Here is a 27,841-nt window from a genome sequence, read left to right on the forward strand (position 1 = left end):
TTAATATTTTCAGTTGTGTGGAACCTACCAATCCTCCTACCCTTGATTCTTTTATCACAAGAATTTGTAATAAATTATAAGTAAGATCAATAATTATGAACCAAGAAAAGGGAAACAAACTGAATAGACTAATTTGGTAGGAACTCATGCTGTATGGCTTTGAAAGCCTGTAGAGTCTTTGAGGGCTCTTGGGCCAAAAGGAAGGGCATATGTCAGACAAATGGGACTCTATTCTAATAAGCACAGCTCACACAGGAGGGCTTAGAAGGACAGAAAAAGAAGCCTGGAAAAGAAAACAAAGAAAACGGTGGGGAACATAGAGATACAGAAGATCAGGGTAGATAGAACCTAAGGGAAAGAGAGATGCAGTTGATGTGATGAAAGACAGACTTCTGGAATATTGGAGAAGCACAGAGAAAATGGCTTAAGAATTTCACTATTAGGGCTACATGGGACACATGAAAAAAGGATTGAATCACTAGAATACACTGGTGATCAGAAAACAATGGTGGACTAAGATATTAGCAATGATGTTAGCAATGATGATTGAATGGCTATAAGCTCCACAATTAGATGCCTTTCATCTGTGTGTGGAAGTGTCCTTCATAGAGCAACTCTCATCTTAAGGTCTTAAAAAATTTGAACCCATTCAGACCAGCATTCACTCTCTCAGTATCTTCAAGGAGTGAGTACTAGAGAGGCAATTACTATTCATTATAGCTGTTCTTACTTATATCACAAGTGTTCTTGTATCTCAGGGCACTCAGGAGGTCAGGTTCCCTTGCTTCTGCTACAGAGCTCCATTTGCCAAATGTGAGGTCACTCTCACAGAAAACAAGTCTGTCATCTAAAGCTCCAAAGAGCAATGAGGTGGTGCTTATATTATTCTAATTCATCCAGCCATGAGAACACATGTTCTCCACAGATTCAGTGATAATATGAAAAAGATGTATGAAGTCAAGAAAAGATGTACAAAGTCAAGAGAAGATGTGCAAAGTAAGCCACGACAGAGAGAAAGTAACTCTAACAATTACAAGGTCCAGAAATTTTACATTTTCGTCTTTATGACACTGAACTATGGTAAACACTCTTAAAATACATTTAAGCAAAGTTAAATACATGGTAGATTCTACTCTCTTCCCTACAGGGCAGAGCCAGTGAAAGGAACTGATTAAAATGTTAACGTTTCTGATTGATTCAGGAGTTGATGACACTATGTCTACCCAAATGAGTTTGAAAGCACTTGACTAGCCCAATCCATATATTGAATAATAGGACCTGTTTTGAAAGTGACAAAAGAGAGTTGGTTATTATTTTACATAGTCAACATCACTATAAAAATTATCATGTACTTTGCTTGGACCAGAACCTTTTCATCTCTCTTCATTTATTTTCATTCTTTTACTTTTCTTTCTCTTTCCTTGTTTTTAGATGAAGAGTGAAGTCATATATAGATTACAACATAAATTCCTCCCCACCACTGCAATGAGAACACAGGCCTGCTTTGTAGGAACAAAAAAATAAAAAGAATTAGTCTCCTTTGATGTGCTTACTTTTTACAGTAACCCGAACCATGCCCACAAGCCACTGTGGCACAATCTGCCAAAGGAACTCCAATATAATTGCCAGTCAGTTCCCCTATCAATAAATCTTCCAAAACAATGAGTCATGCATGTAAATATTGCTCTTGCAGAGCATATTTATTGCGTGTTGATGCTGATTGTTTAAAAAGAGGTTATGGTTCAATAAATTGAACACCTGAACTGAGCGCTTGTAGGATGAAATTGAGAGATGAGCAGATCAATTTAGACTCACTTCTACTTTTCGATCTGTTTAATAGATTTTCAAAATGACACTTAGAGACCCATGGAGGCAGCAGCACTTCACATCCTCCCTCAGACACACCTCATCCGGCACTCCCAGACTCGCTGCACTTGGAAAAGCTGATGATCCTGTGAGCAGAAATTCTCAGAGCATGCTCTTGGCCTCCTGCTCACAGCTGAACCTGGCTCATTTATTCAGCTGGTATTGCGAGTTTGGGGGCACGACAGTACATCTGACCCCTTTGGGGTAAAATTTGATCTGGCATTTCATTTCAAGGGCTCAGCCACTGGTCTGTCAAATCTTCATTTTGCGGGTGCCCACTAGAACTGCTGACGCTTCTCTCTAACTCCCTCGGCTTTCATCTTTCACTGGCAATAAACATGTCACCCTGCTGAGGTGAAACACAATCTGGAATTAAATTTACTGCATATAAAATATAGTGCCCTCTTTATTGGTTCAAATACTTGTCACTCATAATTTATTTGCCCGTGTATGGCCTTCATGCAGGGAGATGAGTGCTGCAAACAGAGAGGGGGCTTTGGTGTTTATTGTTGCTGGGATCTTTTTCACTTCTCATTCTTTCTCATCCTTGGTCTTAAAATCCCACTTATTGCCTTGGGCTAATCTGTTTTCCACAAAGCACCTCAAATAAAACTGGAACCCTTTGCCAAAGTGTGGTGAGCATGTCGCTGAGAGCATTGGCATCGGGTTTGTTGGCTGAGCTGCTGCATGTTTGCTAGGAAGTGGCAACAGCGTGGCACCTGGTATGCCCTCCAGTGAGCAAACCCCAAATACAAATCAGGGAGAAGGGAGGAGGGATTTAGTCCTTGTCAGTTTCAATCTCCCACTTGCCATGCCTTCCCTTCTGGCACTCAACTTTTTCATGATTTATTCCAAATACTGTCGATCAGCTTTAACTAATACAGTTCTTGTATGAAGCACCTCTCTAATCTCTTCAAACACAGATGTGGAAGCACGGCTTAGAGCATGGAGGCCAACAAAACCCTCTGCCTGTACCAGTGATTAGCTTTGATTGACACAGAACCCTTCTGCTCTCCTAGGCATCCTCTAACACCCATAAATGATTGTTCTAAAAATGAGACGCATAGGGTACGATGGGCACTAGCTTCAATAAATCTGCAGTGCAGCCATACTAGCAGATAACACGTAAACCATACAACACTAGATACATGGCATTGCCCCCACCCCTTCCAAAGCTATTTCTTTTTATCACTTTTAGGTATGTCTTTTTATAGAAAGAGTTTTAGTGGATATTAATTTCTCATTCAGAATTGTTAAAACATGAAAAGATGCATATTTTATCTTTCCCTTTTGTTTTCAACATTATACGGTCCCAGATATAAAAATTTATAAAAACAAAATTGTCAGGACTTCTATGTGTTTCCAACTTGCTTTTAAATATGAGCTCAGATTTTGAATTTGACCCTCATATAGTATTCAGGATCAGCAGAAAGGAGTATACACATCAGTGACACAAATCCAGATTCCCACAGACTATTCAAATTACTTCAAATACTAACTTCAGTGACATATACTATGTTTTTGCTTTTATTAATCCTGCCATCTTATCTCATTCTGAGTTGTGAGAACTTAGAAACTTCCCCACTTACCCTGATTGTTTGGGACTGTCTCATAAAGTGACAGTGAGTAAAGATTTAATCTTCTCCTTAGGAAAAATGTCCTTTGCACGTAGAAGTGCTCTACAGACTCCAGATAATTCCTGCTGCCTCAAGGATGGTCCTTGGGGTTTATGTTAAATCTCCAGTGATTCTCCCAGATTGTAACAGATCTTAAACTTCTGGTAAAGTTTCCCAGAGTTTGAGGATGTCATTTCTGTCTTCCCATCCCCCAAAAATGGTCACCTTTTGACTGACCATGGATATAAAATCTCTCTCTGCCTGTCTTTTCCAAGCAGCAGTCTAAGTGAAGAGAGACGAAATAGGAATTCTTGTTCCAACCAGCTATGAAATGCCTAATTTTATTTGCATCTGCACACATATGCAGTTAGATGTTTTATTCATTACTTACACTCTTACTTCCAAAAGAAACTTATGAAAAGCAAAAGAAAAAGCTTATGTTTTTAAGATTTCAAAATAGCCTGAGTTAAACATTGATTTTCCCAATGTTTTCTAAAACATTTTTAAAACGAACTATACATATAGAAGGAGAATAATTAAAGAAACATGTTAATGTTTTAGAAAGTATCTCACCTCCTAGTCAGTTTTAGGATTATAGAAACAGAGTAGGAAGATAATTTATCTCATTTCGTTTTAAGCCTGAGGAAACTGAGAGCCAGATAGTTTAAGTGATTGGCCCAAGATTATACAGTTAGTAAACAAAAGAGCAAATAATACAATCAAGTTTTGGTTCAATACTTGATTATGTTCAGTCTCTACTAGTTGCTAGCAGGTAATAAAGTCTCACTAAATAACCGTTGCATGAAGGAATAAATGCACACCAAAGTCCCCAGACCTTATTAGAAGCTGAGAGTGATCCCTGATCTATCCTATCTGGGAGAATGTGCCAGTACACACCTAGTCAGAGCTGCTTGTACTAGAGCTGTGAAAAGTAAAAGCAAAAATACTGCTCTTCATAAAAGCCTCAGAAAGTACTTTTTTGTTGCACTTTTTAAATGTCCATTAATCCTATCCCAAGGTGAAAGTTATGCTCTTTATTCCTTTTGAATTAATAATTTAATGATCATTTCAAGAATTTCAATGGACTTTGAATTCTACAGTGTTTGACAGAATGACTTTGCTTCCACATGTGCTGTTCCACAGCAATCCTGCTATATTCTTACTTCCTTCACAGTTGGAGAACATGAGGCTCAGAGAGTAAAAATGACTTCCCAGAATCCACATAAATTCTAAGGCAAAGCCCAATTTTGAACCAGATTTGTTAACTCAGAATCTTGGGCACTGCGAATGGCACGAGGCTCCTGAAAAGGAATGACATCTCTGTTTTAAAGAACTAGTGGTATAAAGACTAAGTATGCCAAGTAGGAATTTAATTTCTTTGTTAATTTTTCAACAATTCAATCGATATATCAGCACTTGTTATCATTCTTTAACCATTTGTCAAGTGAGTGTCTGAAACTGTACATTATCATTTAATTTTCTAATGCTTTTGGACATCCTTGAGAGAAAAAACTGAAAAAAAAATTCAAGCTACTGTGTCATTGTCATTTATACAATTTCAGTAGATATTTTAGAATGTCTGCTTATCACTCACTGTAAGATTATATGCGCTTAATAAAATAAAAATTAAAAATGTAAAATCAGTTATCTACAGCACTTGTCATAATAATTTTCTCTTCAAGTGACAGTACAAATGTTTCCTTTTATTTTGGAGTATTTTTGTTGTGTTGTGTTTGCATTCTTTCCATTTTATTTACAGTTTTATTGAAATGTAAAATCTACCACACAAGCACCAATAAAATCAGATGTGAAAATACACATCTTCTTTGAGTTTTTGTTATGTGATTTTATCTGAGTATATTATTCCCCATTGGCTATAATAAGAACTATCCTGTATGCACAAGTCCAAACTTCTATTTGAAGTATAAAATATGTTATATGGTAAAATCTATTAAATGTGTTCTTTAAAATGGCTTTATTTCTCTTACTACGTATGTGAAGTACATTTATGTCCCGTAAACTTTAAAACAGTTTAGATCAGAACAAGAACTAGAGGTGTCAGAATGGCCAGCATATGTGCATTGGATAATAACAATATTGGCGTGAATGGTATTGTCCTGGGTGGGCAAGAAGAGAGAGAAGAGCAGCCAACCCTAGCCAATTCAAATGTCTCAGCATTTAAGGAATTAGAAGAGAAAGAGGATATCATGATGAAGTCAGACCCAAAGGTATGAATGGAATTAAGAGAGGAAAATGTTTTAGGTGAAGGAAGATGCCAACAAAGGCAAGTGCAACAGTGAAATCCGTAATGACAAGGGTTGATAGTCCTTTAATTTGGCAAGAATGAAAGTCAGCCTGAATCTAGCAGAGCTTCTCCGTGAAACAGGGAAGATAGAATTCAGATAGCAGTAAGTTGAGGAATGAACAGAAACTGAAGAAATGGGGTAAAACCTATATTTTCTTGGCCGGATAAATATTACATAATACTTTGCAATACATAGTCTTTGTGAGTGTATTTTAAAAAATTTTCTTTCTGTAAATAATAGTGTATGATAATTTGTAGAAAGTTTGGAGGCTATAAGAAAGTATGAAGAATAAAATTAATCTAAAATCCCACGACTCAGAGAATGCTATAGCAAAGTGTTGTTCTATTTCCTTGAAGACTTTGTTCTATGCAATTATTTTTTGATGTTGAGTTCATTCTACATATATAGCTCTGAATTCCTTTCCACTTGTCACTATTTTGTACATGTATCCATGACTGTTTTAGAATGCGTGAATTTAGTGTATTGTTTTTTAGCTTCAAGGGAAAAATCCTCTAGTGAGGAATCATTGAGGGACAAGTGAAAGAGATAAACCACTGGACTGATGTCCTACAGGTGATGAAAGAAAATTGATTAGGAACATAGAAGGAAGAAGGAAATAAGAAATGCACTAACAGATACATTTGTGATGGGGAGTCAGAGGCTGAGCAAATTTGCACACTTTTTAAATGACTGAGAATGAAACCACCAGTATTTAACAAAGTATCTTGACTATCAACAAGTAAACACGTTGTCAGCTTGAACACAATGCCAACCTGAAAGTGAAAACCGGGAAATTACAAACGTCAGCAATCTGCATGGTAGCGGTTTTCTATCCAGCTGCTCTTAGAACTGTTTTTTCAACATACAATAGTTTTGGGCAATTTCTTTACCTTTCTCCCTACTTATGTATCAAATATATTTTCGTTACCCCCCTTTAGTAACTCTGTTGAAGCAAATCTGAAATTGACCACAGAGAGCAGGAACTATTTTATGCCTAAAATCTGCCTCACAATATATGTGAGATTAATCATATTTTGGGATTCTCCCCAAAAGACTGTATCTGTTTCATCTCATAATATCTTTGCAGCAGGTAGGCTGTTTCCAAAAGAGGTTTATTTTCTTCATATTTTCTTTATTATGTGGGGAAAAGATATATTCATACAACTTCGAGGTTAAAAAATGATTCGTTTATTTATAATTAGTTATAGTCTAATAAAGCAGGATTGAGGGTTGAAAAAAATGTTTTCCAGAAGCTTTTCTGTTTAACTTGAGCACCACTCAATCATAATTTCTTGTCTTTTCCCATTGCCTTGTTCTCTCTTATGCAAGTGTTAACACTCTCCATCAGTCAGAAATGCCGGATATAGGTGCCAGGGGATGTAGGCAGCAAACCACATTGCTATGTATGTACCTATGCAAGAATTCTGCGTGATCTGCACATGTACCTCAGAATCTAAAGTACAATAAAAAATACATATTAAAAAAATAAAAGAAACCATTTTTCTTTTTCTTTCTTTCTTTCCTTTCTTCCTTCCTTCTTTCTTCCTTTCTTCCTCTCTTCTCCTCTCTCTCTCTCTCTTGCTCTCTCTCTCTCAGCAGCATTCTATCAATGTTTTACAGTTCTGAGACTCAGGCTGCTTAACACTGTTAGGGCATGTCTGATTCGAAAAGCAGGTATCAGCCCCAGAAGGTAAGTCTTTCCCAGTAGCTAGTCATACTATTTAATAAAAGATGATGCATTAAGCCAGGAATTGATAAGGTTAGAATGCCAACTTTGTACCAGAATATGAGCTTTCCATCATTTAAGTTTACCAATATACCAAAGAAGAGTTGGGATGATTCGAAACATCTTCACTGTATTTGCAGCCAATATATAGTAGATTGTACTGGATAGACAACTTATATTTAGGGACATTGGCATTTTCATCTATAATGTAGAAAACTGGATGCATAGTCCATGTCTAGATTCCTCAAATGGCAGATCATAATCATCCTTTTTCAGCCTTTATAATATGCGTGGTCAAGCTCTTCTGAGAGACTTCTAATAGGGTCTTGGCAAAATGCCACCGGCAAACACTTCCACTGCAGCTGATTCATAAATGCTTTTGGGGTTGTATTACAAATCCAGTAACCCCTGAGGTTTGATGGGAAGGTCTGCCAAGGTTCAGCTGGGATTGCCTATTAGCCCACTGAACTCCCCTGAGCCCTAGAGATTCAAGGGTGGGTGTGAGCCAAGCAACTTGGTGAGGAGAGAATCATTGTCTCTGCTGGGAAGGTAGATTATATGCATTTTAATCTAGTAAGGCTGATTTGAGCCAAAAACTGTCACATTCACTTATTTCTACCTCTTGCTATAGTACAAAAGGCTGCAATTTAAAATGTAAGTGATAAAAGTGATTAAAGGAAACAATGTCTTTATATCTTTCTTTGTTTATAGAAAAGATGTCCATAATCTACCTAGAATGAATACTTGATTTCCTTTTTCCCATTATTCCTCAGCTTGAAAGAGAGAGTAAGGTTCACATGCAAAAGAGTGATGCCTATTTTGTTCACTATTGTATTCATGAAGAATAGAGCAGGGAATAAATGATAATGATTGTGGAACAAATGTTTGTATTAGTGACTACCTCAAAACAGAAATAGATTTAAGGTGTAGGCCTCTGGACAGGTGCTCAGGTTGCCAATCTATGTAGGTGTTAACACATCACTGAGATGATATGAATCAAATTTAATGATCAGAAATCTTCTCAGGCTCTGGAATAAATGTAGTCAATGTGGTGAAGCCTAGGATGTCCCCTTTTAAAGAGGCAAGCTCAAATAACAGCAAAAGGCCATCAAGGATGTGGATTGGGATACCCGCAGGGAAACATTCTGGCATGGAATATGAAATATGGGACAATAGAAGAATTGCTCTAGATCATAGTGGAGTAGCTGGACCCTTTCTCTAGCTGTCCTGCTTTTTCACTCTCTCTGTGCAGAGCTAACTTTCTGTGTAAAAACGTAACAACAGGAGCTCATGTGGGGAGGTAAGAAATAGCCTTTTTATGCTTACAGGGATAAAGAGGAGAAACTGTTAGCTCTAGTTTCTTTATATAGCACTGCATTCTGGCCTAATAGTTGTATTTCTTCAAACAAGGTTAATATACACTTCTATTTTCCTTTCTGCTTACAATATTTCCTTTCAGTGGAATCATATTTGTCCCCAGATTTTAATTATTTTAGTTCTCTCATAGTCTGCCTCCCACTTCCTGCCCTCCCGATTCATATTTTTCTTCATATAACTGTTTCTTAACTTCTCAGCAAAATGGTGAAATATGAAGTTGCCCCTTTAAATATCCCAAAGCAGCAATAATTTGTCAGCTATCCACAAACAAAAGTGCACTGGCAGGAGCTACTCTTGTATGGACCCTGAGACAGGTCCATTGAAATGAGTTTGGCCAGAGATCTTAATACCCCTGTGATTCAGTTTCATCCTCTCTCAACCACAGTCTGGGGCAGTCATGCCTACCTAGGACCCACCCAGTGAACAAATGGGAGTCCTTCTCGTGACTTAATAGGAGCCACACCCTTGTATAATTCTGGTAACAGGCCTGGCATTCACAGAACCTGAAGCAGACTCTGCTCCAGCATCAGGTGTACTGACCAAGGTCCTGAAATCAGTGCCATCTATTGAAGGACCAGGTAGGATCCATGACTCTCCAAGTTTCTGGTGATGGACCTGCCAATTAGAGACTCCACTGCAGACCTAGAAGCAACCATGTAATCCAGCTATATCTGCACTCTACTCCCATCACAGAGGTCAATCTCATTAGCCCAGGAGGCCAACAGAGGAAGTTATCATCCAAAACCAATCTATAAAGACTTCAAGGGATGTTTACCTCCTCAAATGCACATACACTAACACAGGACTACACAGGTTATGAAGAATCAAACAAATATATCACCCTCAAAGGAAACTTATAAAGCTCCAGTAACTAACTCCCCAAAAATGAAAATCTAAGAATTACCCAACACATAATGCAAAACAGTCAACTCAAAGAAGCTTAGTAAGACACAAGAGAAAATGGATCAACACCTAAACAAGACCAAGTAAGTAATACATGATTGAAATGAGAAGGTTCATAGGAAAAAAACAGAAAACAGAAAAAAAAGAAACAGAAATCCTAGAGCTGAATAACACAATAACAGAAACAGAATATTCAATAGAAATCTTCAACAGGAGATTTGATCATGCAGAGCAAAGTATCAATGAGAAGACAGGTCATTTGAAATTAGTAGGTTAGAGGAATAAAAAGAAAGAAAAATTGTGAAGAAAGTATATGGGACCTATGGGATATCATCAAATGAACAAATATATATAATGGGGGTCCGAAAAGGAGAAGAAAAAAGGGGGAACAGAAAGCTTATTTCAAGTAATAATGGCTGAAAATTTTCAAATTTAGGGAGGGATATGAAAAATGTTCCAAATTTAGGGAGGGATTTATGAATCACAAAAGTCTTTAAGTAAGATCCACTCAGAGAAAATCATCCTGACATATTATAATAAAATTTTCAAAATTCAAAGACAAGAAGAATTTTGGAAGCAGCAAAAGAAAAGAGACTCTTTACCTACAAATAAGCCTTTGTAAAATTATCATCTGATTTCACATCAAAAACTTTGTAGGCCCGGATGGAGGATAACAATATATTAAAATTACTGAGGGAAGGAAAGAACTGCCAAATAGGCTGACCAGAGTATTATTTTATATTGGGAGAGAGTATCACCATTCAACCTATTTTACCAGAAATGCTAAATGGAGTTCTTTAAGCTGAAATAAAAGGATTCTAAGTAACAACATAAAAACATAAAACTCATTGGTAAAGGTAAGTGTATATTCAAATTCAGAATCCTTTAATACCGTAATTGTGGTGCATAAATAATTTTAACACTAATATAAATATGTAAAATTAAAAGTATTAGTAGTAACTAGTACAATAATTTGGTAATGGGTACAAAATATAAAATGATGTAAAATGTGACATCAATAGCATAAAATATTGGGGGGGTAGGGACAAATGTGTATCATTTTTTATAAGCATCAAAAGTTACATGACTATTATAACTATAGAATACTTTATATAAGTTTCATGGTAACCACAAAGATAAAAGCTCCAGTATATACACAGAATATAAAGAGAAGAAAATCAAAGTTAACAGAAAATAATCAACAAATTACAAAAGAAGAAGTGAGAGAGGATAAAAGAAGCAAAAGAACTACAAAACAATCAGAAACAATGAACAAAGTGGCAATAATAAGTTCTTATATATCAATAATTGCTTTAATGTAAATGAATTATTTTCTCCAATCAAAAGACAGAGTGGCTGAATGGAATAAAAACAAAAACAAGGTCCAACAATATGCTGCCCACAAGAAACTCACTTTAAGAACACATATAGGTTGAAAGCAAAAGGATGTAAAAAAACTAGTCCATGCAAATGACAACAAAAAGAGAGCCAGGGTGTCTATATGTATATAATACAAAACAGAATTTCAGGGTCGGGCATGGTGGCTTACACCTGTAGTCCCTGAACTTTGGGAAGCCAAGTTAGGTGGATCACCTGAGGTCAGGAGTTCGAGACCAGCCTGACCAACATGGTGAAACCCTGGCTCTGCTAAAAATACAAAATTAGTTGAGCATGGTGGTGCATGTCTGTAATCCCAGCTACTTGAGTGGCTGAGGCAGGAGAATCACTTGAACCCTCAAGGCAGAGGTTGTAGTGAGCTGAGATCATGCCATGGCATTCCAGCCTGGGAAACATGAGCAAAACTCTGTCTCAAAAAAAAAAAAAAATTGAATTCCAGTCAAAACCTATTGCAAAAAAAGAATAAGGTCACTATGTAATGACAAAGGGATCAATTCATCAAGAGGTGTAACAATTGTAAATATATAGGTACCCAACATTGTAGAATATAAATACAATAAAGCAAATACTAATAAAACTGAATGGAGAAATAGAAAGCAATACAATAATAGTAAGGGAGTTCAATAATTCCCTTTAAACATTGTAAAGATTATCCAGATAGAAAGTCAGTAAAGATACAATGGATGTGAATAACATTTGTAGACCAAATAGACATAGCATATAAATACAGAATACGCTGTCAGACAGCAGAAAAATACAAACTCTAGTCAAGTGTACAAAGAATGTTCTTTAGGATAGATTACATGTTAGTCCACATAATAAGTCTTACCAAATGAAGAACACTGAAATAATATAAGTATCATTTCCTATCTCAATGGCATAAAACTAGAAATCAATAACAGGAGGAAAACTGGAAAATTTACAAATATGTGGAAATTGAACAACATACTCCTGAACAATCAATGAGTCAAATAAGAAATGAGGACAAAAATCTAAAAAGATCTTGAGACAAACAAAAATAGAAACAAAATTATGCAAATTCATGGGATGCAGCAAAAGCAGCTCTAAAAGGAAAGTGTATAAAAATAAATGCCTACCTTAAAAAAACTCAAATAAACAACCTAATTTTATAGCCTAAGAAACTAAAATATGAAGAACAAATTAAGCCCAAAGTTAGCAAAATAAAGAAAATAATAAACAATGGAATGAAAATAAGTGAAATAAAGACTGGAGTGATGATTGAAAAGATCAATGAAACTAAGAGTTGGCTTTTTAAAAACATAAACAAAATTGACAAATCTTTAAACCAAGAGATAAGTTTAAAATACACAAAATCATAAATGAAATAGCAGATATTAAAAATGATATCACAGAAATACAAAGGATCATAAGAAACTAGTGTGAAACACATACATACCAACACATTGAATAACTTGGAAGAAATAGAAAAACTCATAGAATCATACAAATTGCCAAGACTGAATGAAGACATAAAAAATCTGAATAGATCAATAATGAGTAATGTGATGGAAGTAATAATCAAAGAGCTCCAACAACAACAAAAAAACCACAACCAGATGGCTTCACCAGTGAATTTTAGCAAGCATTTCAAGACAAATTAATTTAAATCCTTCTCAGACTCCTTCAAAAACTTCAAGAGTAAAATATACTTCTATACTCATGTTAAGGTCCATATTACCTCAAACTAAAGCCAAATAAGGACATTACAAGAAAAGAAAATTATAGATCAATACCTTGATGAACATATATGCAAAAATTCTCAATAAAATAATGGCAAACCAAATTCAATGGCACATGTAAAAGATCATACACCATAATCAAGTGGGATTTATCCCTGAGATTCAAGGATGATTCTATATATAAAAATCAATAAACATAACACACCACATTAATGGAATGAAGGATAAAACTTATATGATCATCTCAATAGATACAGAAAAAGCATATGACAAAGTTTAACACTTCTTAATGAGACAGTCTCTTCAATAAATTGTGCGGGATAACTATATATCCACATGCAAAAAACTGTTAACAAGACTATAGAAAAAATGTCCCTCAACATAATAAAGCCCATATATGACAAATCCACAATTAACATCATAGTCAATGGTAAAAGAATAAAAATCATTCCTTTAAGATCACTGAAAAGACAAAGGTGTACCCTCTCATGACTTCCATTCAATATAGTACTGGAAGTGCTAGCCTGAGTAATTAGGCAAAAAATAAAAAGCATCCTTGGAAAGGAAAAAGTTAAATAGTCTCTGCTTACAAATTATATTTTCTTATGTATAGAAAATCCTAAACATACCACCAAAAACCTATTTGAACTAATAAACAAATTCAGTAAAAATGCAGAATATATAAACAACATAGAAAAATTATTTGCATTTCTATACACTAGCAATAAACTGTTGCAAAAAAACTTCCACTTACAGTAGCATCGAAAAGAATAAAATATGTAGAAATAAACTTAAAAAGGTGAAAAATCTGTATACTTAAAACTCTAAGATACTGATGAAAAAATTGAATAAGACACAAATAAATGAAAGGATATCCCTTGTTCATTGATTGGAAGAATTAATATTGTTAAAATGTCTATACTAACCAAAGAGATCTATAGAGTCAAAGAAATTCCTGTAAAAATTCCAATGACACTTCTCACATATATAGAAAAAATAATCTTGAAATTCACGTGGAACAAAAAAAGACCCTGAATAGCAAAGCAATCTTGAGTGAGAAGAACAAATCTAGAGGTATTACACTTGCTGATTTCCAACTGTATTACATAGCTATAGTAATCAAAACAGTATGGTATTGGCATAAAAACAGACACATAGACCAATGGAATAGAATAGAAAGCCCAGAAAAATGCCACATATATCCTGTTGACTAATCTTTATCAAGGGTATCAATAATACATATTGAAGAAAAGACCTTCTCTTCAATAAATTGTGTGGGATAACTGTATATACACATGCAAAAAGTAAAATAAAATTTGATCCTTATTTTACACCATATCCGATAAATATATTCAAGACTTAAATGTAAGAACTGAAACTGCAAAACTCCTAGAAACAACAACAGAGGAAAAGCTCCTTGATGTTTGTCTTCACAACATTGTTTTGGATATGATATCAAAGGCACAATTGAAAAAAAAGATACCTAAGTGGAACTGCATCAAACTAAAAAGCTCTGCACAGCAAAGGAAGCAATCAACAAAGTGGAAAAGCAATCTACAGAATGGGAGAAAAATATTTGTAAACCATATATCTGATAAAGGGCTAATATTCATAATATATAAATAACTCATATAATTCGATAACAAAAAAATTAAAATAGCCTAAATTAAAAAGGCCAAAGGACTTGAATAGTCCCATACCCAAAAAAGACATAAAAATGACAAACAAGTATATGAAAAGGTGCTCAACATTACTAATCATCAGAGAAATGCAAATCAAAACCACAATGAGATGCATCACCTCATACCTGTTATGATGGCTATTATTAAAAAGACAGGAGATAAGTCTTGATGAGGGTGTGCAGAAAAGTGAACCCTGTACATGGCTGATGGCAATGTAAATTGATACAGCCATTATGGAAAACATTATGGAGGTCCCTGAAACAATTAAAAATAGAACCACCATACAAAGCAATCCTAATTCTCCAAAGGAAATGGAGTCAGTATATCCAAGAGATGTATGCACTCCCATGCTTATTACAGCATTACTCACAATGAACTAAGTGTTCATCAATGAATAAATAAATAAAGAAATATAAATCAGAAAATAAATACATATTTTACATAAAATATGAATTTTACATGATGTATGTATAAAGTTGTATATTAATTATATACTATATATACACATACACAATAGAATATAATTCTAATGTAAAAAAAAGAAAATCCTGTCATTTGCGAAAACATTGATGAAATGAACCTGGAAGATGTTATGGTAGGTGAAATAAGCCAGATACTGAAAGACAAATATTGCATGATTTCACTTACATGTGGAATCTAAGGTTGGACCCATAGAAGAGAGTGAAATGATTGTTTCTTGGGGAAGATGGAGAGATTTTGTCAAAGGGTACAAATTTTCAGTTATAAAATGATTAAGTTCTGGGATCTAACATACTGCATATCGACTATATTTAACAATACTCTCTTGAATACTTGAAATTTGCTAAGAGAGTAGATCTTAAGTGTTCTCACCACACAAACACAAAAGATGGTAACTATGTGAGGTGATGGATGTGTTAATTAGCTTGGTTGTGATAATAGTTTGACAGCTTATTATAGATATCATATTGTGTTCTATACCTTGAATAGATGCAATTTTTATTTTATAATGATAATGTCAATAAATCTGGGGGGAAAAAAGAAAAGAAAAATAGTTTAGTGCCCTGTTTCTCTTAGGTGCTCTATAAATGATAGTTGGAGATAATGAGGAGATGGTGAAGCTGACCCAACTTTCCTATAGAGCCAATGTTTATGGTTTCTTTGAATAAACATAGAAATTGATCCTCCTAGTCTAAAAACTTGAGGATCGCTTCTCGGCCTTTTGGCTAAGATCAAGTGTAGGAAGCTACATTTTTCTTATCTGAGTTTCTTACTCAGGAAAGCAATGATCAAGGCTCCCAGACAAGTATCAAATATCTGAAACTCACTGCAATATCAAATATCTGATATCAAATATCAGATCACTGCATTTGACCAATGAGACATCACACCTCCTCATCCATCATGATTGCCTAACTAACCACTTGTTTCCTGTTGACAAACTCCTCTTCCTTACCCCTCCCTAATTCCCATTTTCCTACACATGGTTACATCTCTTCCCTGCTATATAAACCACTAATTTTAGTTGGTCAGGGAGATGGATATGAGACGGATCTGTCATCTCCTCAGCTGCAGCAACCAATTAAGGCCTTTTTCCTTGGCAATATTCATTGTCTCAGTGATTGGCTTTCTGTTCAGTGAGCAGTGGGGCCTAGCCTGAACCCCTGGTGTTTCAGTAATGGAGGAAGAGGAAGAAAATGAAGGTGAGATGGAAATATAATGTAATGAATTTGCATTCACAAGATTCATAAGTGGCACAGGCAACACAACAATCTAAACACTTTGGAACCAGCCTGGGTATGTGTTTGATGTAATGAGCATGTGCCATGTGGGTTAGTTTTTGGCAAAGCTATACAAGAAAATGAGAAACCATCCTTTAGCGAGGGAGCTATAAAGCTCATCTGGCAGCCCTACCTAGGGTCCTGTCATTCCCTGAGCCTTCTAGATGCCACAGTATCTAGGAGAACTGTTTTTAAAACGTTGCTCCTTTTTGCTGCCTTAAAATCATTTTTAACTTATTTTATTTGTTTTTGCTGTTGGAAAGAAATGGATATATAAAAAATAAAACTTGGATTGATTCAAAAAATCTTTGCTCTAAACAGTGTTGTATTCTTTTGTGTGAGGGTGGAATTGGAGGGCATTGATTAAATTTTACAATTTCATTAAAAACATGCCATCCGTTTTTATGAAAAAAGAAATAAATCTTTAAAAGAGATGATTGCTTAATTAATCATAGGATAAAGAAAGATTGATGCTAAGAGCTGTTTTGCAGATTAAGAAAAGTAGAGCAGGGACCTGCTGGCTCCAAAATCTAAAGTTATTTACTTCCAAATAAAACATTTATCCACATAAACTAATTCTATCTTTCAGCAATATTCCATTGCACCTAGGTGAACTGGTTTCAATTTACCATGACCATTGAATAAGGTTAGTTGCTACTGTATAAAGCCCCACAACTGTTAACTCAGCTCTCCTCTTGGATGAAATTATACTTTCACTTTGCATAGTGCCCAAGGGACTTAGCCCGACCTCTGTGTGCTAAACTGGCACTAGGAGATTTTCCTCTTTTGGTAAATGACAAAAATTGAGACACAAAAAAACATAACATATGCTTTAACTAAAATCATTCAATTATTTATGTGAGTAAGAGGAAAAATGTATTTTGGTCCATGAGCTCTATGGTCCTTAACCTGGGATCTATGGTATCCCAGAAAATCCAAGGATAGTATTTTGGTAACTTGAAATATATTTGGTTTAGAAATACTAAGTGGCTATATGTATAGGCATTTGGGGAGGAAAAGGACCACAGCTCTCACCAAATCTTCCAGCAGTTCATGATATCAATAAGGTTAAGAACCAAAAGTAAACTCTCCAAGGGCTGGTCTATTGGAATAATGTATTCATCTAATCTCAAGGAGATATGTAATTCATATGGCCACAGCTAGAAATATTTTCAGGGGTTCTGACATCATTTGACAGAACAAACCGTTGGTTCCTTGAGTTCAGCTTTTGGTTATTGTTAATAACATGCACATGAAGCTATTTCTTCTTCATAGATGGACAAGGTCTAGGGCTACTGAACCACCAAAATTAATGCTTCTGCCAAGAAATATATGCATTTAAAATTCTGTGGATTAGCACCACTTATTCTGTAATGTTAATATAAGCAATAACTTGAACAAACACTGCTGGATTTTATACTATGGGCCAAGATGTAAGAGATAAAAAGAAATGAGAAGTATACTACCTTACTGCTCATGTTGTACAGTTTGGCTACAGAAAAGCACTTTGAAGGTTAAATAACAAGATCTGTTTTATATAACAATGTACAGCAAAAATATTATACCATTAATTGATAAATTAGTTGGATTTTGAAAAATTTAGAAGCCAGAAAGAAGCAGAGGATTCTAATTAATGCAGGGACTAAAAAAGTGAACATTTTATGGAAAAAGGAAAGCAATTGAAAATGGTTCTGCCTTTTACAGAGTGAAATGGGAAGTCATTGGAGGGTCCTGAGCAGAAGAGTGAAACGATTTAACATACATTCAAATAGGATAACAGTGACTGCTTTGATAAGAATAGACTGAAAAAGAACAAGAACATATGCAGAAAGACCAGCTAGGGGGCCATAACAAACCCACAAAAGATAATAGTGACTTGAATCATTTTCGTAAATTTGATTGTAGACATATTTTGAAGAGAGAGTTGGCAGAATTTGCTTATTAACTTTAACATGGGATATGAGAGAGAGAGACATCAAAAATGACTCCAAGGTTTCGCCTTGTCCAACCAGAAATAGGGAGTTGCTCTATCTTGATAAGAGGAAGACTGCAAGAACAGACTTTTGGAGATGATTAGGAGTGTGTTTTAGAACATGGTAAGTTTGAGATGTGTATTAGACATCTACTAGATAAATATATGACTCAAAGTCTGAGACAAGAGGTGTAATTTTGAGAATCATCAGTGTAGAGATAGTATTTAAAAGGATAAGGCTAAGTAAAAATCACCTGGGGGAAAAAAGAGAAAAGGAAAGTAAATCAACTATAAGTGTTTTACTTTCATTGGAAACTGAATTGTGTACACAGCACATTAGAAGGTGAAACTACAGAGCTAAGTAGAGGGTAGATCACAGAGGACCTCAAATGCTATTTGAACAACAATCCTGGGAAGCTGCTGTAGAATTCTAAAGGGGAAAGTAACAAGATCTGGTATGAATTTTAGAAACTGGCAACACCGTAGAGACTGAAGGTGAAGAGGGCAGAAGAAAGCCACAGCAAAAGTCCACAACAGAAATAAAGGGGATGTGGAGTATGTCACCAGGAAAATGGATAAACAAAACTGAGCAAAATTTACAAGGTGCACTGGCAGAAATTAATAACCATTTGCTTGAGTGCAACCTTTAGGAAGAGTGAAGGAAAGAGGGGAAGCAAGATAATTTACATATTTCTTTCTTGGATAACCGAATCATTAACTAAAACGAGAATAAAAGACAGGGTGGGAGACAAGGGCTATGGGAGCAAGAAGGAGAGATAGTTTGAACAAGTTGGATTAGAAATGCCTGTGATATATCTCAGTGATGATGCCAGCAGCCTGCTAAACATATGGATCTGGAATTTCAAACAAAAATCTTGGCTAAAGATAAAGTTGGTCATCGGCAAACAGATTGGAATGATTCGAAAGGAAGAGCGCTAAAGTGAAAAACCAGGAAACACCAGCATCTGGAGGTATCTACGGGAAGGCAGAAAAGGGACGTGAAGGTGATTCAGATGGAGTTTGGCACAATGGGATTTGGGGGAGCATAGAATTTCCAGCAAAAAAGGATGATCCACAATGTTAAGTGCTTCGTAAAGACCATGAGGCTGTGGCCCACATAATGTTGATTCAATTTGGACTTTAAGAAATGTTAGCTGTATCAGTGGGGATGGTGGGAGTGACAGAAAAGTTATAAGGTTTTAAACAATATATAGATACTGAAGAAAGTACAGGCATAAAGTGTACATGAATATTTTGAGACATCAAAATAAGAAAGGGATGCTAGGGTGAAGTGAGGAGATCAAAAGAGAAGGAAGTGGATGGACTCCTATGCTGCATTATACATCACCTTTATCTGAATAAAGATATGCTGTTTATATTAAGAGAAGGTTTAATTCACACATACGTCAGTCAGTGAAGATCTGTTCAAGGGCCTGCCAGTTTCACTCCCAATCCTGTGAGTCAGATGACTTTCAATTATGTGCTGCTACAATTACGAGAGAAAAATGTATAGCAATATTTTCCAAATATATATGAGAATGCACTTCAATTAGCCAAAAACTCTACCCATTTCCAAATTTTTATCAAGCATCTCTATATGCTACACTCTGTGCTGAGCACTATTTTTTATGTTAACAACAGGATGCTTTTGCTGAAGGACTGAGTCCCAGATGTATCATGATTGCAATTCTGTTTCCTATGTCTATTGTTCTGTTCTCTTTTATTGTTTTGGTAAGCAGTTAGGAGCAAGAAAAGGCATGGTAGAGAAAATAGTGTCCTGTGCATCTGCATGATGGTATATGCATTGTGGCCTCAATACTGCTCTGTCCTGGGGACATGTGTCAAGACTGCATTACAAATAAGGCTATGGTGTTTCTGGTTGATTAATAATTAAGCCTTCTACTACAAAAAGCAAAATAAATCTATTCACAATCATTCCCACACTCGTAGCCAGGTCTAGAGTTTCTGTCCTGTGCTATAAAAGACTTTGGAATCCTAATTCGTGTGTGGATAACAAGACAGAAACAAAGAGTTCTCTTCTTAGCAGGTTTTATCACATGCAAACATGTTATGGAAACTTGGAGGAAGTTGCTCCACTTTTTGAGACCTTGTTTTCTTCACAACACTTTTCTTAATATTGTACTTCTGTTTGGCTATATTTATCCATTCCTGATTACAGTTTACTTCAAAATCGTAAATTAGTAGGTGTGTGCTTTCATCACTATATAAAATTTCTAGGAAGCTTTGAATCAAAGCTCTTTTCTTTCAGAAATTATATTAAATCAGCAGCAGTACTTTAACAGGAAAAAATAATCTAGTATCACAATAGAATATTTGTAGACAACTGTAATAATGTTTTAACCTCAGAACTTCCAACAAATTTTAAAGATGTTTTAAAGTGGCAATAATAAAGGCATTGGTTCTGTAAGTTAGACCAAGCACATGTGGCATTGTTTTGGCACAGAAAACTGTGTGGCTTCCTCTATCAACCAGCCTGAAAAATGAAGAAAAGGTATATAAAAGGAAGTTGAGTTGCTCAGGGCCATGCTGATAGTTTACTATTGCTGTTCCTTGCATCCTCTAAATCGTTTCATAACAGATAGTTTTGAACTCTTATTTTTAGCAATAGCTGCCAAATTCTGCAAGCCCTATAATGTTCTGCTCCCTAATTAGTTTCGAAGCTTGTAATTGTTTAAGCTTAAGCCAGCCTATAAAGTCTGCCAACTCATTTGAGCAGGATTGAGAAAAAAAGTTGAAGTAATGGCTACATATTATTACTTGCTCATTTATTTAATTTTGTCTTTTGATCAAATTATAACTCTAATACCCCAAAAAAATTTACAGCACAGAAGGGGCTTCTTTTAAAACAGCTAGGAGCTGGCTTTACTTCTTTGGACACAGCGATTTCATGTCTGAGTGATCCTGTTGATGTTTAGAAATTGAGCAGAGACTCCCTGGCATGACCCAGGGATGTCAGCGTACTTTGGATAAAATCTGTACTGTCCGTGATTTTTAAAATGTATCATAAGAAAGCCATTATATTTTATTAATGAGATTTGGCATATGAGAAGCTGTACTTATGGTTTGGGAGCATTTGTGTATGTGTTTAACAAAAATCTGGGAAAGTAAGAAGTATGTGTCCATCATAACAGCACTGTGTTCAGAATTTGTCAGTGTGCTCAAGAGTTTATTAGGTAATAAGATCCTATGAACGTTTCCACTTGCAATATGAAAAATGTTGGGACTGATCACGTTTCATTAATTGTCTCTGTGCATTTTCTGTATAATGTGGCTGTTTGACTGTTGTTTCCCCTACTCTAATCCGTTGTTTTCACTGAGTACAAAGAGGGAGGATGTATTCAAGACCACTGAAGAAGAATCATATAGGAAATGGCTTATATTGGCTACAGCTACCACTTCCTGAAGGAATCATGATGGTGTTTATTTCTGAAAGTTTTTTCACCAGCTCTGTCTGAATGCATGTATTTAGAGACTTTATATGATTTTACAGCAAAGTGCTCAACATTTTATAGCATCATTACAATTTCTACTTTTCTCTGTAGCAGGTATCCTTCACATGAGTGTTTTTGGGAAGATAAAAAGTAGGTTGCAAAGGTTTGACTCTATGCTGGACAGAGAAGGATTATGTGCTCTTGTCAAGTTGTTCTTGATCTTTTAATGAAAATTATTGACTATAAATTTAGAAACTATTTTCCTTACAAGGATTATGTAACGTTTAACCTTTCCTGGTTATTGCTGGTTGCTGTAAAGTAAGGACCAACACACACACACACACACACACACACACACACACACACACACCTTTGCAAGGTGTTTGTTGATTGCTTCATAATATCACTTGCAAGCTGTATTTCAGTAACTAATAAGCAGACAGACCTTGCTACACAAGATGGTATTTTGAACCAAAAATGTGATGTAGACTTAGTGAGACTTATCCCACCATCTAAAAAATTTCTTTTTATGAAAAGCATTCTTTATTTCATCCTATTACCTCCATGTTGACTCATGTACCATTCTCAATAATTTCTCCCCTAGCTGTAAACTTAGCATGCCCCACCACTACCAGCTCACTTAGCCACGAGTCAAGTCCTCTGCCTTAAACTTGTCTCCATCTTCCTGGTAAGGAGGGACTCAGATAATATGTCCACTCTCTAGGACGATCCACCAGAGTTGAGTAGATGTACTGCCTCTTCTATCCCATTGCCTACATTCTATGACCCCTTTTATTGCCACCTCAATGTTAAAGGACATCACCATGCAGCCACACATTCAGAAAGCCTAGAATTGACTCATGAGAGACGCTAACTCCCCTTTCCCACTTCATTTCTGAGTGCCTCAGTTTCGTCAAGATAATACCTCTTTCCAGCCTTTTTAACTCACCTTACCCCCTCATCCTCCATCACAATCATATGTTAAAAACCAAGCTGAGAATGGTCACAACCCAGTTGGCAGCTGAAATTTCAGAGTAAAAAATCAGGGAGCCTCTTAGCTCCCTGAAATGCCCTTTGCCCCAGACACTTTGCCTCTGTATCATTAAATGCATGATAATGTCTCCAGCCTGCAGGCTGGCCACATCCCCCATTGACACTAGTAGGGCCACCACAGACAAAAGAGGGCAGTGCTGAATTCAATAATACACATCCAAAGCGCTTTGAAATCCCCAAAGACAGATGCTTTATGAATACCAGACACTATTATTATCTACTCTACTGTTCCCTGTCATGACAAAGTCTGCCCAAAGTCTGTACCCTCACAAATATATTTTTACTTTTTCAAGCTGTTACTCATTAACTTCTTGCTAATATTTCTGGTTATTCTGGGCCTCTTTATTTAAACCCTTGGTTAATATTGGCACTTGTCACCCTTCTGTCTTTGCAGATGTCACTTAGCATTCTTTACAAATTAGCAACACAATTAAGCAACACTGAATACCCATTTTTGACCTTCTGGGTACTATCTCAATTTTGGATGTGTTAGAATGCATCCCACCATCTAAATATCCACTTAATAAAGCATTATGTTACTCGTAAGCCTGCCCAAATCAATTTTGGTTAGATTGATGGTTACATTATAAGAGTTTACAGAATGTTTTGCTAAAATCTAGCTGTAGTATGTCCACCGGGCTTGTCATCCTCTATTCTTCCATTCTCTTCAACTACAAACTTTGTACAATGCTTCATGATTAAATTGGACATTAGCAACCTATACTATGTTTCTCTCAGACTACTATTATAATGGAATTTTGCATTACTTTTGTCCCAATATTTTACTAAGACTTGAAGACTATGACCTCAAAAGCAACAGGAAAAAATAACTTTTTAAAATATAATCCTTGATTGATTATCAAGTGATTTGATACATTTTTTAAACTAATTGCTTACATACTGGCAGACCTTTCTAGGGTCCATACTTGGGAGCAATTAAAAACAGGCTTTGGTTCTTGTGTTTAATCTTTGTTTCCTCTGAGTCAAAAACATTATAAACATAGGAACAAGATGCAGTCCTGTTGTTTTCTGTTTGTTTTTGTTTTTTTCTGACCCATTCTGCTCAAGAATAGCAGTCTCCTAACTTTTCAGCTAACTTACATTTCGTCTCCCCTCCATTGGAGCAATGCTTCCTCACACCCAGCAACACTCTAAGAATCAGTGAGTTAATATTTCTAAACAGCTGGGAGCCCTGCAATGAGATGCATTGTGCCAAAATCTGCAATCATTCAACAATCTCTAAACCTTTTCTTCTATCTGGTCCCTCATAAGGAACCATTCTAAGAGCTATTTATCTCATTATTCAAATTCCTCCTGATAGTCAAATGCCTTAAGATTCAATAGACTAATATTTTGGTCATCTACAATAGAAATCTGTGTTTCCCATATGTTGTAGAACCAGATGGTTCAGGTTGGTCTTTTATTTGTCAAGCTCAATATAAAACACTGCTCCCTCTTGCACTGTCTTTCTCTCAGGGTTTTAACAAAGGCCATCCAGTTTACTACCCCACAACCCCCGACTCCAGGGTTTGACAACAGGCTGAACCAAGAGATGAGCAATTTCTCAGCTGCTGGCCTCCTCCGAAAGCACTTTCAGTATGGCCAGCCCCCACTTCTGTTCCTGCTGGCTTTTTATGCAGGCCCTTGATTGAGAACCAGTCCAGCTGGGCAGCCTGTTAACTCCTTTAACCCATTCTTATACAGCCCACCTCGATCAGCCCTGGCCTGCTTTCTGATCAAAGCTACTTAGTGAGGCTTTATTGAGCTCCTACGCTTACCCCCCCTTTTTTCATCCTAAGTGCCCAATCTGACAAAACAAAAGTGAAAAGAGCTAATAATTGTTGTGCACCTACTATGGCAAATGCCAGGTTAGAACATTTTAATAGTCAGCATATCATTTAAGACACAGAACAACCCAAGAAAAGGCATGATTATTCCCATTACATAGGAAAATAAACTGAGGCTCAGAGATACTGAATAGCTAGTCACACATCTAGAAAGTGGTAAAGCAGGATTGCCACACATATATATCTTGATCATAGGGATCAACTAAAAGACACTGCAACTTCAGGGCTAAAGAAGACACCGGAGAATATCTTGTCCAACACCACATTGTATATATATGGCATCTATGAAACAGAAATGTTAAGTGACTTTCTCAGGGACTCACAGCTGAATGAATACGGCCTTGGAGTCAGATGCCATATTTCAGGCTCCTAGCCTAGAACTCTTATATTGTCTCATCAGTCAAGTAAATTTCATTTTTTGTTATTGTCTACTTCCTTTGAATTTATTTTATTTTCTGTGTTAAAAACACAAAACCTGAACTCTACCCTCCTAACAAATATTTAAGTATGCAATACATTATCACTGACACTACTATACTATGTCATATAACAGATCTCAAGTTTAACTTAAACTTTGTGCCTATTGATTAGTTACTGCCCATTTCTGCCTTATCTCAGCCTCTAGCAACCACTTCTACTCTTTGATTCTATAAATTTGACTATTATAGACATATCATATAGGCAAAATCATGTACAGCATTTGTTCTTCTCTGGCTGGCTTATTTCACTTAGCATAATATCCTCAAGGTTTATTCATGTCGTCACATATTGCAGAATTTCCTTCTTTTTTTAAGGCTGAATAGTATTTTATTATACATAAGTACCACATTTTCTTTATCCATTCACCTGTCAATGAACATCTTGGTTATTTATATATCTTGACTATTATGAATAGTGGTTTAATGAACATAGGAGTGCTAATATATCTTCAAGATCCTGGTTTCATTTGTTTTGAGTAAATACCCAGAAGTAGGATTGCTGACTTATATGGTAGTTTTACTTATTTGGAGGAACCTCTATACTGTTTTCCTTAGTGGCTGCATCATTTTGCATTTCCTCTAAGTGTGCAAAGGTTCAAATTTCTCCACATCCTCACCAAAACTTGTCTTTTTTAAAAAATCAAAGCTCTTCTGACAGGTGTGAGGTGATATCTCATTGTGGTTTAATTTGCATATCCCTAGTGATTAGCAACATGGAACATTTTTTCATATATTTGTTGGTCATTTGTATGTCTTCTTTGGAGAAAGTCCTTAACCCATTTTTCAACTGGGCTATTAGTTCCTTTGTTGGTTTGTTTGCTTTCTATAGAGTTGTATAAATTCCCTACATATTTTATGGACTAATCCTTAATAGGTATATAGCTTGCGAGTATTTTCTTGCATTCTATAGGTTGTCTTTTCACTCTGTCAGTTGTTTCCTTCCTGTGCATAAGCTTTTTAGCTTGATATAGTCCCACTTGTTTATTTCTGTTTTAATTTGGCTTATCTGACTCATTCACTTATTCTACAATATGTATTTTATAACTCTTATGTGTTAGGCACTTATCTAAGTGTGCTACTTATTAACTTATTAACTCCCAGCTCCAGATTGACCCTTCTGCACTCTGTTGTATGCCACAATATCTTTCCATGTTAAATTATATATCTTATAAAATGGAAAGTGGGATGGTTTCTATTTTCTTCATTCTCAGACCCCATAATTTCTGCTCTGTGTCCAGCACTTCCCTGAGAACTAAAAATACAGAAGTAAGCAAGAGCAGATCCAGTTCCTACCATCACATAACTCCTAGTCTAGTCCAGGAGATAGACAATAATCAGTTGATTATAAAACGGCACTGTAATTGCAGTGATAGTGATATTGAGGAAAGATGCAGCTTGTGGTGAATGCTCAAAGCATGGGCTGTGTGGTCAGGGAAGGCTTTTAGGAAGAGGTGGCACCTCAGAAGAGACCCCCCCACTGGAACCCCTCATGTCATCACTGTGGAGGAAAGAAGGGAAGAACAATGCACACTGAAGGAGTTGAAATATAATCAGTAGGGCTAGAGCCAGAAAACAGTTCGATTTCCTTTTATCCATTTTATGACAAAGGAATATGGACTTGGGCTTCATAAGTCCAAGCTGTAGGAAACTTTTCAATTTGGTGAGATCATCTTTTGTCTCTGGGCTGTCTGAGCCTGATGTAGAGAAGCCACATATTATAAATACATGTTTCCACTTACTTATTGTTCTGGGATCTTATCCTTGATATGCAGTTCCTTCGGGAATCTTTTTTTTTTTTTTTTTTTTTTTAATCGAGATGGAGTTTCGCTCTTGTTACCCAGGCTGGAGTACAATGGTGCGATTTCAGCTCACCGCAACCTCCACCTCCTGGGTTCAGGCAATTCTCCTTCCTCAGCCTCCTGAGTAGCTGGGATTGCAGGCACGCACCACCATGCCCAGCTAATTTTTTGTATTTTTAGTAGAGATGGGGTTTCACCATGTTGACCAGGATGGTCTCCATCTCTTGACCTTGTGATCCACCCACCTCGGCCTTCCAATTGGGCACTATTGGTTCTGTATTCTATTCTAGAAAGAGTTTTGATATGTGATTACATGTAATTACATGTGTTGGTTTCATTTGGATTTGTGTAAGTTAATATAATATTTTTTATTTTAATTATTCATTAGAACATGTACAAAATGTATTCTCTCAGAGATTACTTTAGGGGGAGGAAATGGTCATTTTACATGAGCAATTAAAGCATCTCCTTTGCATTGACATATATATATATATATATATATATATATATATATATATATATATGTTGATATGTATCAGTATATACATAACAGTGTGTATATATATTAAGTGATTTTAAAGACAACATGTAATTAAGTTTAGAATGGGAGCAATAGTTTGGAGGAGGTGGAAGGATCATACATCCTCCAAACTTTCTGTTTGCTTCGTTTTCCTATCTAAAAGGAAATGTTTTCTTTCTTTATTTTTCCCCTATTTTAATCCTATTTTACACCTTTACTACCTCCTAAATGTCCTATTGTAATAAGCTTGTAACTGGCTTTCTGCCTTTAGTCTATACCTGCATACATATACATACCTTCCATTTTGTACCAATAGTCATAGGCCTCATCTTGATTAAACTCTAGCTTTACTTTGTATTCCCCTTTGACTATAAAGTCAAGTCTT

At 35.9% G+C, this 27,841-nt stretch overlaps 1 pseudogene; it reads left to right on the top strand.

The window, feature by feature from the left end:
* The first annotated feature begins 15,759 nt into the window (after positions 1-15,759).
* On the top strand, positions 15,760-15,910 carry LOC118153431 (U2 spliceosomal RNA; annotated as a pseudogene).
* Positions 15,911-27,841: the final 11,931 nt, after the last annotated feature.

The sequence above is a fragment of the Callithrix jacchus genome, chromosome 4 (assembly GCF_049354715.1).
Source record: "Callithrix jacchus isolate 240 chromosome 4, calJac240_pri, whole genome shotgun sequence".
Taxonomy (NCBI): Eukaryota; Metazoa; Chordata; class Mammalia; order Primates; family Cebidae; genus Callithrix; species Callithrix jacchus.